Raw genomic sequence first — 19,536 nt, forward strand, 5'->3', positions numbered from 1 at the left:
TGTATTTTATCTTTGAATTGCACTTGTGAAGCAGGCTTTTGGTGTGCCTTCCAAAGCCATGCTGATCACTGAAGCATTATTAGAAACTGTTCTTTCTCTTTGCACTTCTATAGCTTTAAATGCCAGCCTTGGACTTGAATTCCACAGCACCATGTGCTATTCCTGGCCTGGCCACTGACTTTAAAGGCATGATATGTCTTTACACTGTAACTCAATTTTGCACCAATAAAATGAGAATCATGATTATGATTTGTTTTTTAAAAACTTGCCAATGCGAAGTGCTGAGAAAACACAGGAGACTTAAGAACAGCTGTAGCAGCCTCTATACACCCAACATCAGCAGCTCAAGCTGTACAGCCAACTTGATACCTTGAGCTCAGCTGATCTCTAAACAGCCAGAAACACAGGTGGCATGAAGTGGGCACACCACTATGTGGATGGTGTTCACAAACTGTTAGTGTTTGAGATGATACAAGTTAAATTCAGGGTTTACAGCAGCAGGTAATGCAAATGAGGTAAGTATGCTGCATTTAAGCAGGAAGCAGATTTCTACAACTTGCAGAAACTCAGCATCTTCAACATTCAAAAAGAGTTAGGAAATATCCAAGACACCCAGTACCGTGGGTAAAATATTACCATGGATCAGCTGAAACATTTTGTGAAAAGGGAGTTTTGCATACCTTTTGCAAGGATTACCCACTGCTCTGGAGTTAAACAAGATGTGTGGGTAGGAGAAAGTATTTCTCAATACTCTTGTTCACTGGCTCAGTTGCCCCTTTGTCAGCCACATCTTCTAACTCTCTTGATTAAAATAGTGACACAGGTGAAAAACTAAACTGCAACTAGGGCTTGGGTTTACACTAGAGGTACCCGACTCAACTGCTTTGTCTAGGCCAACTACACATTATATCCATCTTGCTTAATTAATTTCCAGACCACAGTAAAGGCAGTAAAACTGCAAAGAGGATCTTTCCTAATGAGCAGTACCAATAGATGATAAAGCTGTTTAGAACAACTTTTTGTCTAGTGCAAGGAATATAGCATAGTTTTATGAGCATGGTTTGTTTCCTTTCTATAAGTATCTTCTGTTAAACAATCAGACTAATCAGTTTTACTTGTGTTTATTGTCATCTTCAAATAGATATTTGACAGTGCAGTAGGCCAATGTTAAAGAAGGAATTTGTTTTTGTTTAAAATATCTATTTGAAATAGCATACCTTGTTTCTACCAAATTATGTTAAAAAAAAAAACCAAAAAAAAAAAAAAACAACCAAACTCCACAAATCCTAGGTCTTACAGGAACTCAGAGGCTGGTTATGGGGAAAATTTGATCTGACTGTATCCCTTTAACACTAAGCACAGGCAATGACGTTGGTAGAAGCAAGCTGATTATGCAGAGAAGTATCTTCAGCACAGTGTGTATGGGACAGCAGTTTTCAGAGTAACGGACAATAGTTTTATTTAAAAAAAAAAAAAAAAAGAAGGAAAAAACCCACAACATACAAAGGAGAAAAGCTGTGGAAACAAATTAATTTGGAATACATCAAGAGGATTATGAAAGAAAGCACAAACTTTCCTCCTCTGCCAAAAGAAGCGATTTACTGGGTGTACATCTTTGCCTTGTTACAGTTTATTATGGAGTTGGGTAGCTAAAAGAGAAAGAATTCAAATAAGGAGAGGCTAAAAAAAGGCTGGCTCCTACTGTGAGCGCAGGGGTGAGAAGAACATGGAATAATACATGAAAAAAGCAGCTCATTGCAACAAAGTGACTTGTTAAGCCTTCAAAGTCTGTCACCAGTGCTTCTCCAAGAAGTGTAACTGATTGCACAGCACATGGTAGGGGTTCAACGGTATATATTTCTGACCTCCCTTTTCTAAAAAGAAACACTATACAGCCAAAATACAACATGCACCTACATGCTGTGAACACCAAAAAGCAAATCAAGTTGCCGAGTGTGGTACATGGCAGTATAACAAGGGGTCATGGGATGAAAGCAAAAAAGAGAACATTTTAGGCTGAACATCAGGGGGAAAAAAAATACTTTTGTTCAACTGTGAAAACACTACATGCCCACGTTAAAAATTAGCTAGACAAAGCACTAAAAATTACTTTGTATACTACAACTCTACACTAGCAGACAGATGGAGCAGAACTAATTGGACTCTGCAAACCTTAACTTCTTATGATCCTTCATAAAAAACAGTCTACAACAGTTCCTAGGTTTAACAAAGGCTTGCACTTAGAAAAGAAAATAAAACTGGGGAACAGAACATCTCCTACAAGTCTATTTCCACTCAGAGCAGCAGGGTGGGAGGTGCAGTCATTTAAGCGTATTATATTCTGACTTAAGTTGAGAGGATCATTTACAGTGAATAAACAGGAGTGATAACCTTTTAGCGTTTTTATCACCATTACTTTCTTAGCACATCGCAGTTTGGGGGGAAAAAAAAAATAACCATACCTTTTTATTTCAGGAAAAATGAGTCGCTTTGCCTGTCTACTAAATCTTTCTCATTGCCCTACCTATACATTAACCCAGCCACCAGTTCCACCAAATCCAAAAGAGCAGCTGACGTCTCAGAGATCATTACATTCCTGCACATTTCATAAAATACAACAGCTGGGCAGGAGAGAAAGACTCAGATTAATGTTTTCATTGAGTCCAAATTCAGCCATAATCCGCTCTTTCTGACAACAGTAAACTGGTGCATCATGGCCAGTAAGTCAGTGGTTGTGTAGCTCTGAGCTAGCGCCCACGCCTCTTACCCAGCAGGACTGATCTGAGATGGTGCAAGAGGGACTTTGGAGAGAAAAAGACCTGCTCACATCCACAACTCTCAGAACACATTGTGCAAATATATATATATATGTTCTTCATATTGCCGGTGTTTGTTGGCAATATCCTCTGTGGATGGTCCCTGTAATAATCAGGGAATAAATTCTTGAATTCTGTTGGTTGCAATTTGTCACAAATATGGCAAGTGAATGTCATTGGTATGCAATTGGAGCCACATATTACATTAGGAAAAAGGGTCTGAATATCTATAACAGAGGTCATAAATAAAGCGAACTAGAACATGTGAGATGAAATACCTTTCCCTGTTTTTGGTATAGACATATGATTTCCATTAGTAAAAGGACCACTGTAAAATTTACTGCAGAGGAGCTGATTTTCCCTTGGTAGTCTTTTCCACTATACATCTCCAGTATTAGTTTGCATTTTGTTTTATATTTTCACACACACAAAAAAAAAAAAAAAATTGAGTGGCTTCCATTGTGCAGATTTGGTTCCTTTAGTTCCCCATATGCAAGAGCTAGGAAGATGTGCTCCATCTTAGAAGAATACTGGAAGTATGTCAGCTTGAAATTCAATTTTTCAGAATTGTCCAGGACAACACTCAGCCTGCCTAATCCTCACACGCACAGACGCAAGCACCTGCAAGGAAGTTTTAATCCAAACAGATGTTCTGTTCATCTCTGTTCTTGTCAGTAGTACATGCCATGTAATTACCCTACCAAATAAAGCTTCTAGCGGGGGCACTTTGCAAGTGTTTAAATAATACAAGAGATGAAAGCAATATGGATTATACCCTAATAATTGCTGTTTGTAAATTATTTTGAAAAAGCATACTGCTGCCACCATTCCCCTGAAATCTTAAACCCAATCCCAGGAAAGCACTAGAGAAAAAGTTGTGTTTCAAGCACCTATGTGCCCATGTTAAATTTAAGAATTGGTTTAAGTACCTTCCCTAGACCAAGGCCCTGAGCAAGTGAAATATGATTTTCTATTTAAAATATTAAAAAGATACAGGCTGCCCAAGTGTTTTACATTTCTTTTTCCTTCTTGACTTCTAATTCATTTCTGACACACTGTTTCCTTTCAGTCTCTTGTCTGTATCATAAATCTATCTGTAATAATTTGGCACAAGTCGCACACTTTGCATGGAAATGGATCTTGCACCCTCCCAGTCACAGGCTATGAAGGACAATGTCCATAATAAGTCATGTACAAAGTACAGTTTTAGTAACCAAAATCTCTCAGTCATCTGTGACTTTACATCCCATTGCGTACCCCAATGTATCACACAGACAGCTGGAATTAATTCTGCTACTATTTACTCCAGAGTAAATCAGCGGCCTCCACAGAATTTAAGCAGACTAACATCAGGAGTAAATGAGATTAAAATTAGGTCATGTTATATGAACCTTGCATTATAGAAACATCAGTTGTATTTACAGTCTTGGGGGCCCCATTATTAACAGGACTGGGACATTACAAACTCTAGTCACACACACATCTTACAAACAGGAAGAAAGCATTTGAAGTTTATTTTCAGAAAAAAAAATACCTTCCAGTTTAACTTCCTTTTTTTTTTTCTAAAGCTTGCAGAGAAGTACCGGGCCTCTGTGCAAATGTGATCCAGAATCAGCTGGGGAAAGCAGGAAGATGCTAACTAGGCACTGGATCGGGCAATAACCCAGCAGTTGACATGCAGTTTCACAGCACTATCTTGGTTCTGCCTGATTGCACATTATGTCTCTCATCAGGCACCCTGACACACAAGGGTAAACATCTCCATTAAATTACTCAGGAGTCACAGCTCAAGAAGATGGGACAGACATCTTTCAAGATTCTTCAGGTGCAGAAAATGTTTATAGAGTTACACCCAGGATGGAGTTAGCCCCTTATTTTCTGTAATGGGGATGAAAAGAAAAAAAACGGAACAGTAGCTCACTGTATCTGTTCTCCAGCTGTTGATCTTAAGACTCTCGGGGTATACATGGCATGTTCACTGCATGCTGCTGTAGAGACACTTTCTATTTTATGAAGCAGGATATCAGGCTTTGAAAATTCAGAAAGCACTAATAAGCAAATATTTTGACCTGTCAAAAGTCAGTTTTACATATCTAAGATCACAATCCCTTCTTCACATCATTAGCAATTTCTGGGGAATATTGAAGACCAGATATCTGATAATACCTTCCTTTTCCTAGCTCATTTATCATGTTTTTAATAACACCTTTATTAGTCTACAGCTCTGCTTATCAAACAGTGAAAACATTAAAAAAAAAAAGGCCAGAAAAGCAAACTCTGACTAATTGATAGATAAGCATGTTTTACAAAAACATTCATAATACACAGTGTTACTACTGAAGCTACTGCACTGGCCACAGACCCTGTGGTTGAGTACCACTGACCTTAATAGCAGGCAGAGGAAGAGCAAAACTGACATGTCAAGCATAAAGCTAGAGTAATTTGCACTCTTACGACCAGATCCTGAGCTGGCACATAATGACCATAGCTTCCCCAAGATCAACGGCACGAGGTCAATTTTTTTTCTAGCTCAGTCAACAATTTTTAATCTGAGCACTGCCAGGAAATCAGAGAGAACATTTGGCATTTGTTAAACCACTGAATTAAAACTTCTGAGTCATAGTTTCTTTCATCTTGATACCCATGTTTAAATACACATTTCATATTACTAGAGCTGTGAGAAATTCAATTATTTCAGATCACAGATATTTGGAGAAAGCTTTCCCCTCCCTATTACTGATTCGGAAGGACTTGAACATCTCCTGAAACTTCCCTGTGGAGTACACATGGAGGGTTCAAATAACCCCATGTATTCAAAGCCCATTTTACTCATACAGAATTATACATTCTTTTCTGAGTGAAGAGATGGTGAAAATCACTTAGTTTTCATGGTGGGCTTTCAGGAAATGAAAACAGGATACCTCATACCCCATGGTACCCTTGTCTTCCTTATGGAAAGCAAGGTAAAATCTAGTTGACACAAAAGTCAGCTAAATCAGTAAAAGCACATCAACAAGATGGGCATTTGCCCCACATTAAAAGCACGCACTGCCTTGCCTTCACCTTGAGGTAGGCACTCTGTCAGTGAATGCTAAATTAAGAACACACAATAGATAAGAGGACTTCTCCATTCACCTAAAAATTCCCTCCATCATTGTGAGCTACTTCATACTTCCCTGTCTTTATGTATGTGTTGCTGTTTGCCTTTCAGCATCTTTCTGTAGTTTCTTGCCAGACCACTGGATTTCTGTCCCACAGCAGTTCTCCAGCACACTGCCCTGTTCATCTCCTCCTCTTTTACAGTGCTACAGGTGATCTCATCCATTCAAAGGGATTCAGTTATTACACAGCCAATGACTCTCAGTCACCTCTCCATAAGTAACCTGTCACTCAGCTTCCATTTATCAGCACTTGCTAACTATACTAGTGATGTATATATGTAATAGATGCAAACAAAAATTTTGCAACAAAATAACATACACAGGGCAGTGAAACCTCTCTTTTCTTCTGCATGGAGTGACCTTAAAAGGTTGCAATTTCTTTGAACTGAATTTACAAAGACTGCAAAACTCACAAGTCAGAAAACTAGTAAGGACAGAGAGACAGCTGTGATGTGGAGAGACTTAACCTACAAGCAGAAAAATCGAAAGATTAAATTCAACTTGGAGTAAAATATAATACAATTTTAGGGGTTTTTAAATTAAAAGAAAAAATCTCCAGACCACAAAAACCTAGAAAGCAGAAATGAGTAGGAGAGACTGAGGGTCAGTAGCAGATAGTAAATTAGACAGGAGTCGACAATGCAGTCTGACAGCAAAAAAGGTCACCACAATTTTAGGCTGCATATGCAGAGACAGCAAGTAACAGGGAAGTAATGGTTTTTATCTATATTGATCGGGTGCAGTCTACTATGGAAAAAACATGCTCGATTCTGCGTTTTGTGTAAACAAAAACTAATGGCAGTTTGGAGGGAGTTCATACAAAACAGCTACAGAATAGCTTGGAGGGCTAGCAGAACTAACCAGGGAAGATGAAAAGCTGACAAAAAGAAAAAAAAAAAAAACAAAACAAAACAAACAACCCACCAGACATTCTCTTGCAAAGCAGTTAGCACAATTTAAGAAGCTGAGACAAAATAATGTGTTGTTGAGGGTAGGTTGGGTAAACCTGCTCACTTTTGTACTGAAAGGATTTCGGGACTTATTTTGAGAATTACCAAATCTGACTCGGAAGGCTGTTAACATTGATGGGGCATTTATGTCCAGAACTGCTGTCGCATGTAACTGTCCAGCTGTACCCTGGGAATTATTTTGGGCTAAGACAATAGCTAAGAAAAGCACGACAACGTGGAAGTCTCTGAAGAGCAGATGCATCAAAGAGGAAAAAAAACTTATTTAGTGTGTCAAAGGAATTTAATTTTTCTTCCACAAGTTCTACTAAAGAGATAGACCTAGGCTAAACTGTTGGGCGATATTTCTCGAGACTGAGATCAATCAGTCGGGATGACCTTGTACTGCCCTACTGCCAGAATGCAACCTGACACAGTAGGGTTAAAGGCTTGAAGCTGCATGACAAGGCATTTTATTGAGTCAAGGTGGACAACAAAGGCCAGTGTATTTTGCATTAGTGCCTTGAGATGAGGCTTCTCCTCATAACATCCTTAGAGGTAGGATACTCTTAACATTAAAACCCACAGAAAAAAAGAAGATTCCTGGCAGTATTAAAAGGCTTACAGCACTGTTTCTGCTTCCCAGGTTTCTGAGGACATCTTGATCAGTTCATGCTCTCTGCAGAACAGAAAGCAGTAAAAATCATTAAAGCACCCAGGCCAAGCTAATAAGCTCCTGCTGGAATCAAAGCCTATGAGCTTGGGCTCTGCATCTCGCTGTCCTCACATGGCTCCTGGCTGGGCATAGGGTATGGGCTGAGCCTGCTCACATCTGCAAATCCAGCTCCTGATGAAGCACTAAAGAAGTCAGTGAGGGTCCATGCATACAACAAAGCATCTGTGTGAAGAGGGAAGGCAAGAGAAGGAAAAAAAAAAAAAGAAAGAAAAAAACAACCCAGCAAGAAAGCACTGGCATCTCAATATACCGTCCACAAGCAAACCCATCTTGGTGTAGTCTAAGTTAGCTAAAGGAAGCAAAAGGACTGCTCTTTCTCAATATCCTATGCCATCTACAACTCATTTAGGCAGTCAGTATATTTCAACACTCCTTTTAAATCCAAGCTGCTTAGTATTAAATTGGCACGAGTTTAAAAAAGGAAAAAAGCAGCACAATAACAAAAGAAATCCCAATCCATCTTTTCACTGAGGTGCATTACCTTGCTAATTTTGCCATAACAACAAAAAAAAAAGCAGTTCTAGACAGCTGGTTAAAAGAAGCTGTTAATTTAAAATAACCTGTTTGTTAATTGCTTTCAATCTTGGTCAGTTGGTTTCTGCACTCTGAACCCTAAAGGTAGCTTGAAATGAATGCATCTAGGGAGCAAGGCGTAATTAATGCAAGCAGGCAGTCATGGCTGGAAGACAGAGGTTATGGTGAAGGGAGGAAAGGTCTGAACCAGTGCGTGTGCTGATCTTTCCTCCCCTCCCCTTCCGCTGCAGAGCTGCAGCTACAGCTGGAGCCCTCTGCCAAAGCAGGGGTGTCCCACCACCCCTCAGGCACACGGTTGCCATCAGTAGAAAAAAACTTCGCAGGCAGCGGCTGCAGCAATGGCAGAAGCAGCAAAGCAAGTGAGCTCCCTGCATGCAGCCACGCTGACCACCCTCCCTCCTCATCTCTGCCCCTCTCCTTGCTGGGAGCCATGGTGGCCACCTCACCCAGCACTGCAGCACCAGTCCCCCTTCAGAAAGCTCCCCTGGCCACAAGATGCACAAGACCAGCTTGCAGGCACTGAAGGAAATATTCTCCCTGCCCCTCAGAAACCCAAAACGCAACCCATCCAAAAATACAGCCTCCACCTGGCCTGCACAGGTGGAAACAATGATTTCTGCTTCTGTTTTCTCATCTTGCCGATCCCCAATCACCAGGGTAAGGCTGCCCCGCGACCACCTTCAGGGAGAGCAGCAGTGGGAGGAGTGGAAAGAAAAAAAACCTGGAAATTAGTCACTCGTTTTACAAGCTGCCTCAGCCTGGTTTGCTGCACTCTCAAAATAGAAAAACAACTGACCTGTGAGTTATTTAAACATGAGTGTAACATTCAGAGGCACAAGGCAGGGTGCACAGATTTTATCCGATTGATGCCCACCTGACCCCTGCAAGTCCTTGGGTGACCCACGCCACTGTGGCCAGCAGTTCCCCTCTGCTCTCCCCACTACCTCCCTGGGTGCCAAGCAAGGATTTGGTGCTGGTGCTGCCAAATGAGGAAAAAATCTCACCCAGAAGAGCAAGCAAGGCTAACAGGAGCCAGGCTTGTTTCCTTATAACAAACCTGGCATCATCCTCAATAGATTTTTTTGTTCTGGTAGCAGCCTGGTATATTTTCCTGTGATGGCAAAGCAGTTGCACAATGTTTAGGGGGAGCTGGGAGCCACATCTCTGAAGCAGCCCTTCCAGCAAGCTGTATCTGCTGGGACCTACAGTGCTTCCAACTTGCAAGGGATGGTAAAGAAGCTGTGTTCAGAGAGGAGGCTGGCAACACAGACTCTCCCTTTCTCAACTCCATCCCTTTAATTATTACCAACCAATTCTAGCCATTATGTTCTGACTTTTAATCCTCATTAAAATAGGGGATATATACCCAATAAGGTTTGATTTCATTATTTGTATCACAACAACCTATGCAAAAACAACATTTGGAGGGAAAGAAGAAAGCATTGATAAAAACTTGTTTCAAGCTTCTACCATAACCTAAGTATAAAATCATCCCAAAAGACAGAGATGGGATGCTTAATGCGCTTAAGGAAATCTGTGTGCCTCTACTGCTCACAAAAGATGATTTGAGCATGATTCAGTTTGGGGCTTCAATTGCCCAAATGACTCCATGTACCACACTGAGCTTTACAGCACATACATATCTTATTCTCTCGAATATTCCCACAAGTTTAGCAGCTACATAGGTCCTTATTTGTACCTGGGACCAGACACGATCTTGACAGCAGATTGCATGACACTGCCCAACCAGTTCCTATTTAAACACTTTACCAAAGACCTGTATCAGAGCTATGGTTTTAAACACAGTCATGATTCCCAACCACATTCCTAGAGAGAATAATGTGAGGGCTGAAAAACCAAGCAAAGTACAGGAGAGATCATGAAGATAGTTTGGTCACAGCTCTGTCCCAGTAGGCCACTGCTCTGAAATATGATGTCTTCATGAGATTATAGCTTGTCAGCTGTAGCAATACAGCACACAATACCAACAGAGAGATACTCTAATGTATGTATATACACACATATATTTTCTTCAGTTATATCCACTTCCTCAGCAGCAGGAGTACAAACTTTTTGCTTTTTTTTCCTAAACACAGCATAGCTCCAGATTATGGTTCTTCCAGGGACAAGTATGCTCCCATTCTCCCTGCACTGCTAAATCCGGTAGTGCCTTAAGAGGCTTTATCTGATTAATTTTCATCACAATTATTGATAGCTGTATTGATACAGGAGGTGGCCTGGTCAGGTTGCAATGACTCTTTGAACTCATAAGTTATTTATGAGCAGCTGCTAATCTGCATCAGGCAGATACTCTTGGTTACACCATGATGTAACCTCCATATTATCTCATGAAGAGTACAGACTTCCCCATTCAAAAGGGGACCAATACACCCATTACCAACAGTGAAATCCCAGCTGTACCACAACAACAGAGCCCAATCACAAGCCAGCGTTTCACATTTGGCCCTTCACTGCTAACACCCAAGAACACCCTTTGCAAGGCATTCTCCAGGCATTTTTTTGGTTGCAACACCACCATATGGAAACACTGGGCCAGATGTGGGGGAGGTATATTTTTCCAATGTTGAAAATATTTTGCTATAGAAATATGTTTCTGGAAAACTTATACAAAAGCCTAAAGAAGCCTTCCCATATCTTTGAATCCACCTTGTCAGAGAGTAGCCATCTCACCTAGTCATTTTTCAAAGAATCACAGAATCGTCTAGGTTGGAAAAGACCTTGAAGATCATCCAGTCCAACCATGAACCTAGCACTGACAGTTCCCAACTACACCACATCCCTCAGTGCTATGTCAACCTGACTCTTAAACACCTCCAGAGATGGGGACTCCACCACCGCCCTGGGCAGCCCATTCCAACGCCTAACAACCCCTTCTGGAAAGAAATGCTTCCTAATATCCAGTCTAAACCTTCCCTGGTGCAACTTGAGGCCATTACCTCTTGTCCTGTCACTTATTATTTGGTTAAAGAGACTCATCCCCAGGATGTTTGATGAAGGGAGCAAACATGGACTTTTATTTTAGAGGGGAGGTAAGCACCAGTCATTGCCCCTGATTTCCATGACAACTGAAAACTCTCAACACATCTTCAGATTTGGTTGCTCGTGTTTCTGCCTCTTGAGCTAAAGCCAAGCTAACTCTAGCAGCAAAATTATCATGCAAAGGCATGTGGTCCATTAAAAATACGAGTCACGTAGAGTTGCAGGGTGATGTCACATCAGCTGCCCCCGATGATAACTATCAAAAGTTAGCACAAGCCTCCAAATCACAAATGCCTTGGCTCAGATCCTGGTTTAATGAATCTGCTTTTACGATTAAACCATCACTATAATTGGCACTGGAAGAGCGTTGGCAGTCTGCTGTGGTCGCCTTCCCTGCAAAGCGTGTTTGTGATGCTCATCTCTGAATGATACATAGTGTCTGCCTGTCTCCTATTTAAAAAAAAATGGTATGAACAGCGGCTGGCAGGCAGACTGGTCAGCAGTGATTCATTCCCTGGCAGCCATGATGAGCAGCGTGGGCTAAATTCAGCCTTGGTGGAGGTGTGTGTTTCTCCATTTCCTTTCACGGCATCACATCTATGTTACATCAGGTATTAAGTTTGGCCTTGTATATTTAATTTAGTAACTGCCTTTCACTTACTGCTGGCTTTTTACAAGCATTACGCTCTAGTTTGGGGAACAGCTTGTTAGTGCAGCTGGAACTGCACTGCACTCCATAGGAAGATAGTGGGGAGCAGGCAGGGAAGGGGAAGACAGAGGGAGCAATGCTTCTTATGTACTTAAATAGCTGGGTTGTTGGAGAAAAAAAAAAAAAAAAAAAAAAAACAAAACAAAAAGAAAACCCACAGGCAGCAGCAAAAACCCACCACTGCCTAGGAGGTGGGGAGAGGAATTTACACACTTTACATTTTCTAATTTCCCCCTGGATAAGAATCATATAGTTTATCTAGCCTTTTAGGCTGTGGAAAAGGGGGGATATGAGTTTTTGAAGGCACTACCATGCATGTGCCTGCATTACAAAACCTGCCTTTTTTTTCCCCCCAAGCCCAAATGGCAGATAAAATTAAAAAAATTAAACTGGCATTGTGTATTGTGGCACACGGGATGCTAAACGTTTGGGAATTTGCTGAATTTCTCAAATAGATTAGAAGTTAGCATGAGACAAATGGAAATAACATTCCCTCCCCCCCCATAACCACTAGATAGAGAGCAGAAGGGAGGTGGAGGGGGGTCAATCTTAGAGGTTTCTCCTCCCCTTTTGTTGTCCCCCTCCCCTTTCCCGATATTGATACTGCACTGCTTTTTGATCTCTGCACTTCTTTGTTTTGGCTTCACAGGTATCAAGGGAAAATGGCTAGCAGTGGGTTCTGTAGCTTTTCCTCCTCTGCAGCCCCTCTGGCTTAGCCAGCTGGATCACAATGAATTAGTCAAGTACTTCATTATCTCCCTTCTCTGCACATTTTGCTCCAGGTAATAAAATGCCCAAACAAGAGAGCCAATGCCTTCTGCTGCACTGTCTGTGAAGTTTCATTGTTTTGGCCAATTCTGCATATCAGCATTGTGCTATGGGAGGGCATCACTTTTCATCCCTTGCCCTGCAGTGCTTCCCAATCTCCATTTAGTCACAGCAGTTAGCTAACCATGTAGCTGTTGATAACATAGCGCAGTTTTGGAGCCCCTCAGCCCTCAGGAGGTCTGGGATTTCTCTTCGCAGTGTGGGCCTACAGGAGGAGCGAGGGCTAGCTGGGAGAGCCAGACCAATTACATTGTGGGGATGGATGTAGTGCTACACGAGAATTGCTCTTATTAGCAGGCAGTCGGATAGGAGTTTTGCAGTAGGGCATTTTCTGCAGTGGTGAACTGCTAGCCAGATATCTAGGTCAGGTAGAGGAAGTCGTAGACCCAAATCCAGGCAATTGCTTCATGCACCTTCCTTTCATGAGGCATTGTGCTGTGCAAAGGGAAGAAGAGTTTATTATTATCGGTGGTGGTGGTTTCATTTCTTTCCCCTAACTCATTCCAATAAAACGTCAGCTTCTCTTTTTCATTTATATTCTTCAGAAAGAACACTTGCTACCTTTTAATGTTTGGTGTTTTTTTTTTTTTAAATACGTTTGTCTCCTCCTCCTGCTCCATGGGATTTCCCCCCCCCCCCCCCCCTAAAATGACCTTCAGTTACAGCCATAAACTAGCTTGAGGCAATTTCTGGCAGCTCTGTCATGTGATGGGCAAAATGGGCCATATTTAAATCACATGGAAGAGAACAGGAAGAAAGAATTTAGTTCACCTCTTCAGTATTTAACCTTATTCACAATGGTCAGTGCTGAAAATATTTAAAATGTTATCTATTTGGGGGTAGGCATGTGATAAACATGTGCGGGGAAAAAAAAAGTCTGCCTTGCATTGAAACCTAAGTTGCAAGAAATCAGTATTCCCTGTGTAAACAGAAACAAAAGTATCTGAAAAATACGAGTAGATATGTGTTTCTTTTGGCAGTCACCTTTTCCCCCATCCTTGTTCCACCAAGTTCTCCAAATTTCTTGCCCAGGACATTCAGCCCATAGGGATGTGGGGAGAGAAGAAATATCTGAACCAAATTCCATGCTAAGGTGCACAGTGCTAAAGAAATTCAAATTTAGAACACTGTGAAAGCAGGGGAAAAAGAAAAAAAGAGCTATATATGCATATTATAAATTTAATTCACAGCCTGCTGAAGTAAACAGCTGACTGCTATTGATTTCAGTGATCTGGGGATCAGACCTTAGTGACAAAGAGAAGGATCTCACAACGACAAAGGTCCAGACTGCAGCATTTAGATAAAAATATTAACTGCAAAATACCGCTAAATTAATCCAACTTCTTTTGATTATTGATGTCCTACTGTTTTCTGCCTGAAACAACATACACGATGCATCAGTCATTTATAAATTATTCATTCACAGTTATTTTGGCAGCAGCTTCTTTCCATTTATCAACTGGTAAACGTACAGGAGATAAGAAGGGTAATTTTATAGCCCCTTGACATTTACCTTTGACACAATTTTCATATTTAATAAGGTAAAATACAAATGGCATTTTGGGGATTCCAAAGTCCATATTATAAAGCTTCAAAATAACATCTGTACCCACATTGCATGAGATGGGTGAGTACCCATAAAGCTCACGTGCACACAAGTCCCTCCGAGATCACTTCCCAAATCTGATTTTGACAGCCCTGAAATGTGCCCGTTGCAGAGCCTTTTTACAGCTGCAGCGGGAAAGGTTATGGTTGACTTCAGAGACTTGGATAATGGCCAAAGAGCCACAGCTCTGGGGACTGCTGAAACTATGAGACATAGCCAGGTCAAGAATTTACTGTTGCCTGGCCTCATTTCTAGAGATCTCATGCATATGCCCACCTGCACAGCTCTTGGACCTTTCAGATCTTTGCCCAATATGACCACAATAATAATTCCATAAACTCAGCGATATTACATCTTATGCACCCTGGAGTTAAAGGTGAGGAAAATCAGGTGCCAGATATTCAAAGACCACATCTGTCGCTCTGTACATATTCATCTGTACCCTTGGTATGGTCTACAGCCCACCAGGCTATGGTACCACAGCACATTACACGCGGCTGCCACACACAGCCAGAAATATAAGCCACTCCAAGCAAACAAAAAGCAAGCGGAATGACTTCCCTCCTAGCAAAGAATGACGGAGCCTTTGAACAGCATCTGTCCTATTTTTTCCTTCAGACTATGAGATAGTTAAAGACAGACTTTATTTTCAAAATATAGGAAAATAAACACACACTATTTAAAATAGCAGAGCAGGAATAAATTATAACAGTACCATTAATCCCAAAATCTACAGAGACTACCAAAATCCTCCACACCTGATAAAGTACCAGGAGACCACTGTTAAATTTGTATGCCACTTCTACAAGTCCTATAAGTATTGCACATTATGCATCTAGAAGTAATTACAGCACAGCCAATTAACTGTTGACTTGCTCTTGCCCTGTAATTCTAGACAGTATTCTTTGTGGAGTTGTACTTTCAGGAGCAATATTATACAAGAGACATTAGCCACTGGTTCATACCTGCACGTAATAAATCCCACTACTGTTCATTTGCAAGACACTAAGCACTGCATAATATCTGTAAGGACACAAGTACTCCATGCTGACAAGTCTACCACTACATTAAGGTGTCTTTTTCCTAACTCCTTCTTCTACCCCTCCAGGAAAAAGAAAAAAAAAAAAATCCCAGTTATTTCCCGTTTTCCAAGATGGGGAAGCTTAAACCAAGAGATTAAATTGGCTGGGATAGATTTCAGATATAAATAATTTTTGGCTTCTGGGATCACAGCATAGCCTACCCACTCTACCTGTGCTCATTTTAAGCATTTAAGTGTCAAGGAGACGAACATAGTTTGGTCAGCAATAGCATCTGAGAGTGGCATTGAGGGATAGTTATTAGGTGGTCACATATATCCAAGCCCACTTTCCCCCCGCCAGGTGGTTTTCTCCACCCTGTCCTTGAAAAGCCAAACTAAACAGTCTCATGTTACTTGATGGATGTAAGAGTATGAAAGGTCAATTAGAAGCTGAATTATAGTATAATTTTTTTTTTATAAGTGCCAGCAGATTAATGTATTCTGCGCTTAGGAAAACAGTTCAACAAAAACACCCTACTCCCAGAGACACATACAGCTTTCACATTCACAGCTAGGACAGAGGAAACAGGGGAGTAAAGGTGGTGAGATGCATTTTCCGTCATCAAGCTATTATACGTATAATTAATTCAGGTATTATTACTAATATTTATTCTAAAGAAAAAGTAACATAAGGCAACACTCTAGAGGCTTACGTTAAGTGTTAAGGGTTATCCAAACTCAAATTCTTACCCAAAGCTTTACATTTGGGGAGATTTCCTACCGCAATTTTTGTGTTGGTGAAAGCTGCTGGACTGACAACTCTGGAGGCAAAGGCCGCCCGTTCCCCCAGGAAAACGGGAAGTACAGGGAGAGCCGTACACCTTTTCTGCAGCAGGGCTGCGAGAAACTTAGGTCTATACGTGCAGATTTCTTTGCGGGACTGGAAGCAGTAACCTAGCTCTGGAAGATACCACCTGGGCCATCAGGCTTGGAGACGTAAAGGTTAGAAGTATCCCCTATAAGAACCACAATTTCCTGTGCACACCATGCACTCTAAGACACCTCCTCCCTGCATCCCATAATAAACTTTAAAGAACAACTCTCAAAACAAAACTGTGTTTTGTTACAGGCCTTTTCAGGACTTCAACTTTAGGCAGGACTTCTGCAGAGAGGTGATTTTCAATCTTAGTACACCATGGCTGCTGCTTTTGGATATGGTTCGTGCTTCCATATTTGTTGGTTTCTTAAGTAAGACTTAAGTTTTATTCCAATTATATGGCAAGCCCCAGGGCTCAATTCAGATAAGCATGCTTCTGTTCCGGTGCCAAAAAAAACATCCTTATGGTTTTTTTTCTTGAAGCCATCATAAACCAGTCACCCTAGAAAAACCAGCTCTTTGTTCTTGGGGAAACAACTATTGTCAGAATATTTTACATGTAAATGAAACATGGGAGCTCATCTTCCTCTTTTATTTGTCATTGCAAGCTTTCCCCATTTACCATTCTGCTCCAATTTTCCCATTTAGCAGTGTATGGAATCTGCAATAGTGCATATTGTAATATGCAAATTGTATATAGCATTTTGGTGTCAGACACACTGAAATTAAATCAAATGGAAGAAAAAAAAAGGAAAGAGAGTGTAATAAAGGTACCTTTATGGCCTCAAGCTGTAGATAAATTGTGGTCTGTGGTAGTTAAACAACAGCTGTTCAGATTTAAAACAAAATTATGATAAGGATCCCCAGAAGATAACACCTCTTGAGGTAACAGCATTTACCTAAATGCATCTGTTAGCAGCAAACACCATGACTTAAGACTGTTTATGTGATAGTTTATTCCCATTTGTTTTTCTTCTCCCCCCACTCGTGTTTGTTAGCAAGAATGAACCCTTCCACGGCAATCTGAACCTCAGGGGTCCCCACACAACCTCTCCACCTGTGTCAGAAGGACAGCCAGCCTCTCCCAGCCGCCCACAGGTGGAAGCAGGCTGTGAGCCCTCCACACTGGTGAGTGCAAGGATTAAAGAACAGCAAGAAAGCAAATTGCTACAGTTAAAGAAAGAAAACAGCAGGACTAACACATTTTAGTAGGGGTACATACACTGAGACTCAGGAATCTTTATACTCTTTGTGAACAGCAGTTCTTTAAGAGCTTTACACCCAATAAAATTTAAACTTTTATATATTTTTTTTTCCTTCGTTTATTGCACCGGGGGTTTTTATTGCAGACATGTAGCAAGCCACCCATATGGAATTTCAGCAAGTGGCAACCACTCTCGGCCTGAGCACCTCAGACCTACCCAAAGCGAGCCTTGGGTTGACAGCTTCAGGAAGGGACTTTTTACTCTGGTTCATTTTGTTCCTTCCAACTCTTCCCACTGTCTCATGGTTATATTGCATTGGCTATTGTTTTAATTAAAAATAAAAATAAAAAAGGAAATCCAAACAAGAAGGAACCAGCATTAGGATTTTAGCTTCAGTCCCATACCAGGGAGGATGGGGAGAGTCCAGTACCCAACTTTCCCTCTCCTCCCACCTTGACTGTCCCACTGTTCTTTCCACAAAAGGTGCAGGCAGCAGTGTGGGGCATGCTGGCAGTGACAGCCCTCCATCCCGGCTGCTGCCCGCAGGAACACCTACACACCCCTCTGTCTCTTCAGCAAGCACGAGTTTAGCAACAGCGATTCATCATTGAGAGAAACATTAATATTTTACCTTAGTTACCAAGTGCACCCGTTCAAACTTTTATCTAAAACATTCTTTATCATCTTTTCATTAAGTTCTCAAGAGCTAATGGTTTCTGAGTTCCCGGGGTAAGGATGATGTTCTGAATAATGAAAGCTCATTATTTCTCCACAGAATGCTTGTTAATTCAAATGATGATATTAAAACTATAGTAGCCTTTAGCGCTGGGGTGATTTCTAGCATACTTTATCATGTATCAATATATACTCTGTTTGTCAAAACTGCCCAGGGCTGGGGCTGACATTCTCTCTGGAGGAGTCTAGTGCTTCAAGAGGCACTGAATACACCAAGGTGACAACTTGCAGAGTTTGCGCCTCTAGGAAATGGAAAGATGAAACTTGAAGTGCCATTGTCCCCCTTGATTTCCTTATTAGTATTCATAAAGAGACAGTATCCTCCTCTTTTTCTAGTCCTCACAGGCCTTCCTTTTGAATGAAATAAAAGGCACATGCACACACACAAAAAATACATACAGAAGTTTTACATATAAGACATACCCCTTTGTTGTAATTTAAGTAATCCAGAATGTGTTTCTGTAGTTACAGGTAGGCATGCTTATTGCTTAGCAATAATAAATTATTTTTTAAAAACAAACAAAACCAAACAAATAAAAAAAAAAAAAAAACAAGAAAACCCCAACTAAAGCACATTTAAAAGATGAAGCAAAGACATGTTTTGCACCCTATCATTTTTTTGCAACTTCCTTTCTGCATCTCCCCTTTTTCCCCTCACCCCTCTCCATATAGCCAGGCTACATTCCCTAACAGTTTAGCTAGGAGCTCCCTCACGTTACTGCCCTCCTTTCAGCTTTGATCACCAGAGTACTGCAAATGCTGCTAAGGCTTCACTCTCCTCAGCTCTCCACCATTCTGCCCCCTCCAAAAAAAAAAACCAAACAAAAACCAACACACCTCAGGAAAAATCTTCATCCATATTGAATCCCTTGGTGAATGCTAAAAATAGATCTGCAATGAAAAGGCCAATTAAGTGGCCAAGAAGCATGTTTCTTCAAATAACATCACATTTCCTACACAAGGGCTCCTTCTCCCACCTCCTGCAGCATGCATAAATATGCATGTCCTTAACTGACTGCAAATTCTATCATCACCTCCCATTAGGTGTTTTGCAATAGGGAGCTCTGTCATGGAAGGGGAGAGAAGATGCTCAGAAACTCCAGACTGGTCAGTCTGCCCTGATCTTTCATCTACATTAGTTATTTTTTTCAGTGTTCAACAATGTAAAATTTGAGAGTAATTGAACAAGCCCCTCCTGCCTCCATCCTAGTCCCTTGGCCCTTCCTCCTCCAGCCTCCCAGAAGGAAATATAATTCTGAGGATCACACAAGCCCCACCGGGTGCTGGGAGCAGCCAGGTCAGCATTTACGTGTGCTACAACACACATGCCCGTACCATCCTCACATAATTATCTCTCTCAT

Source organism: Athene noctua, chromosome 2 (assembly GCF_965140245.1).
Source record: "Athene noctua chromosome 2, bAthNoc1.hap1.1, whole genome shotgun sequence".
NCBI classification, from domain to species: Eukaryota; Metazoa; Chordata; class Aves; order Strigiformes; family Strigidae; genus Athene; species Athene noctua.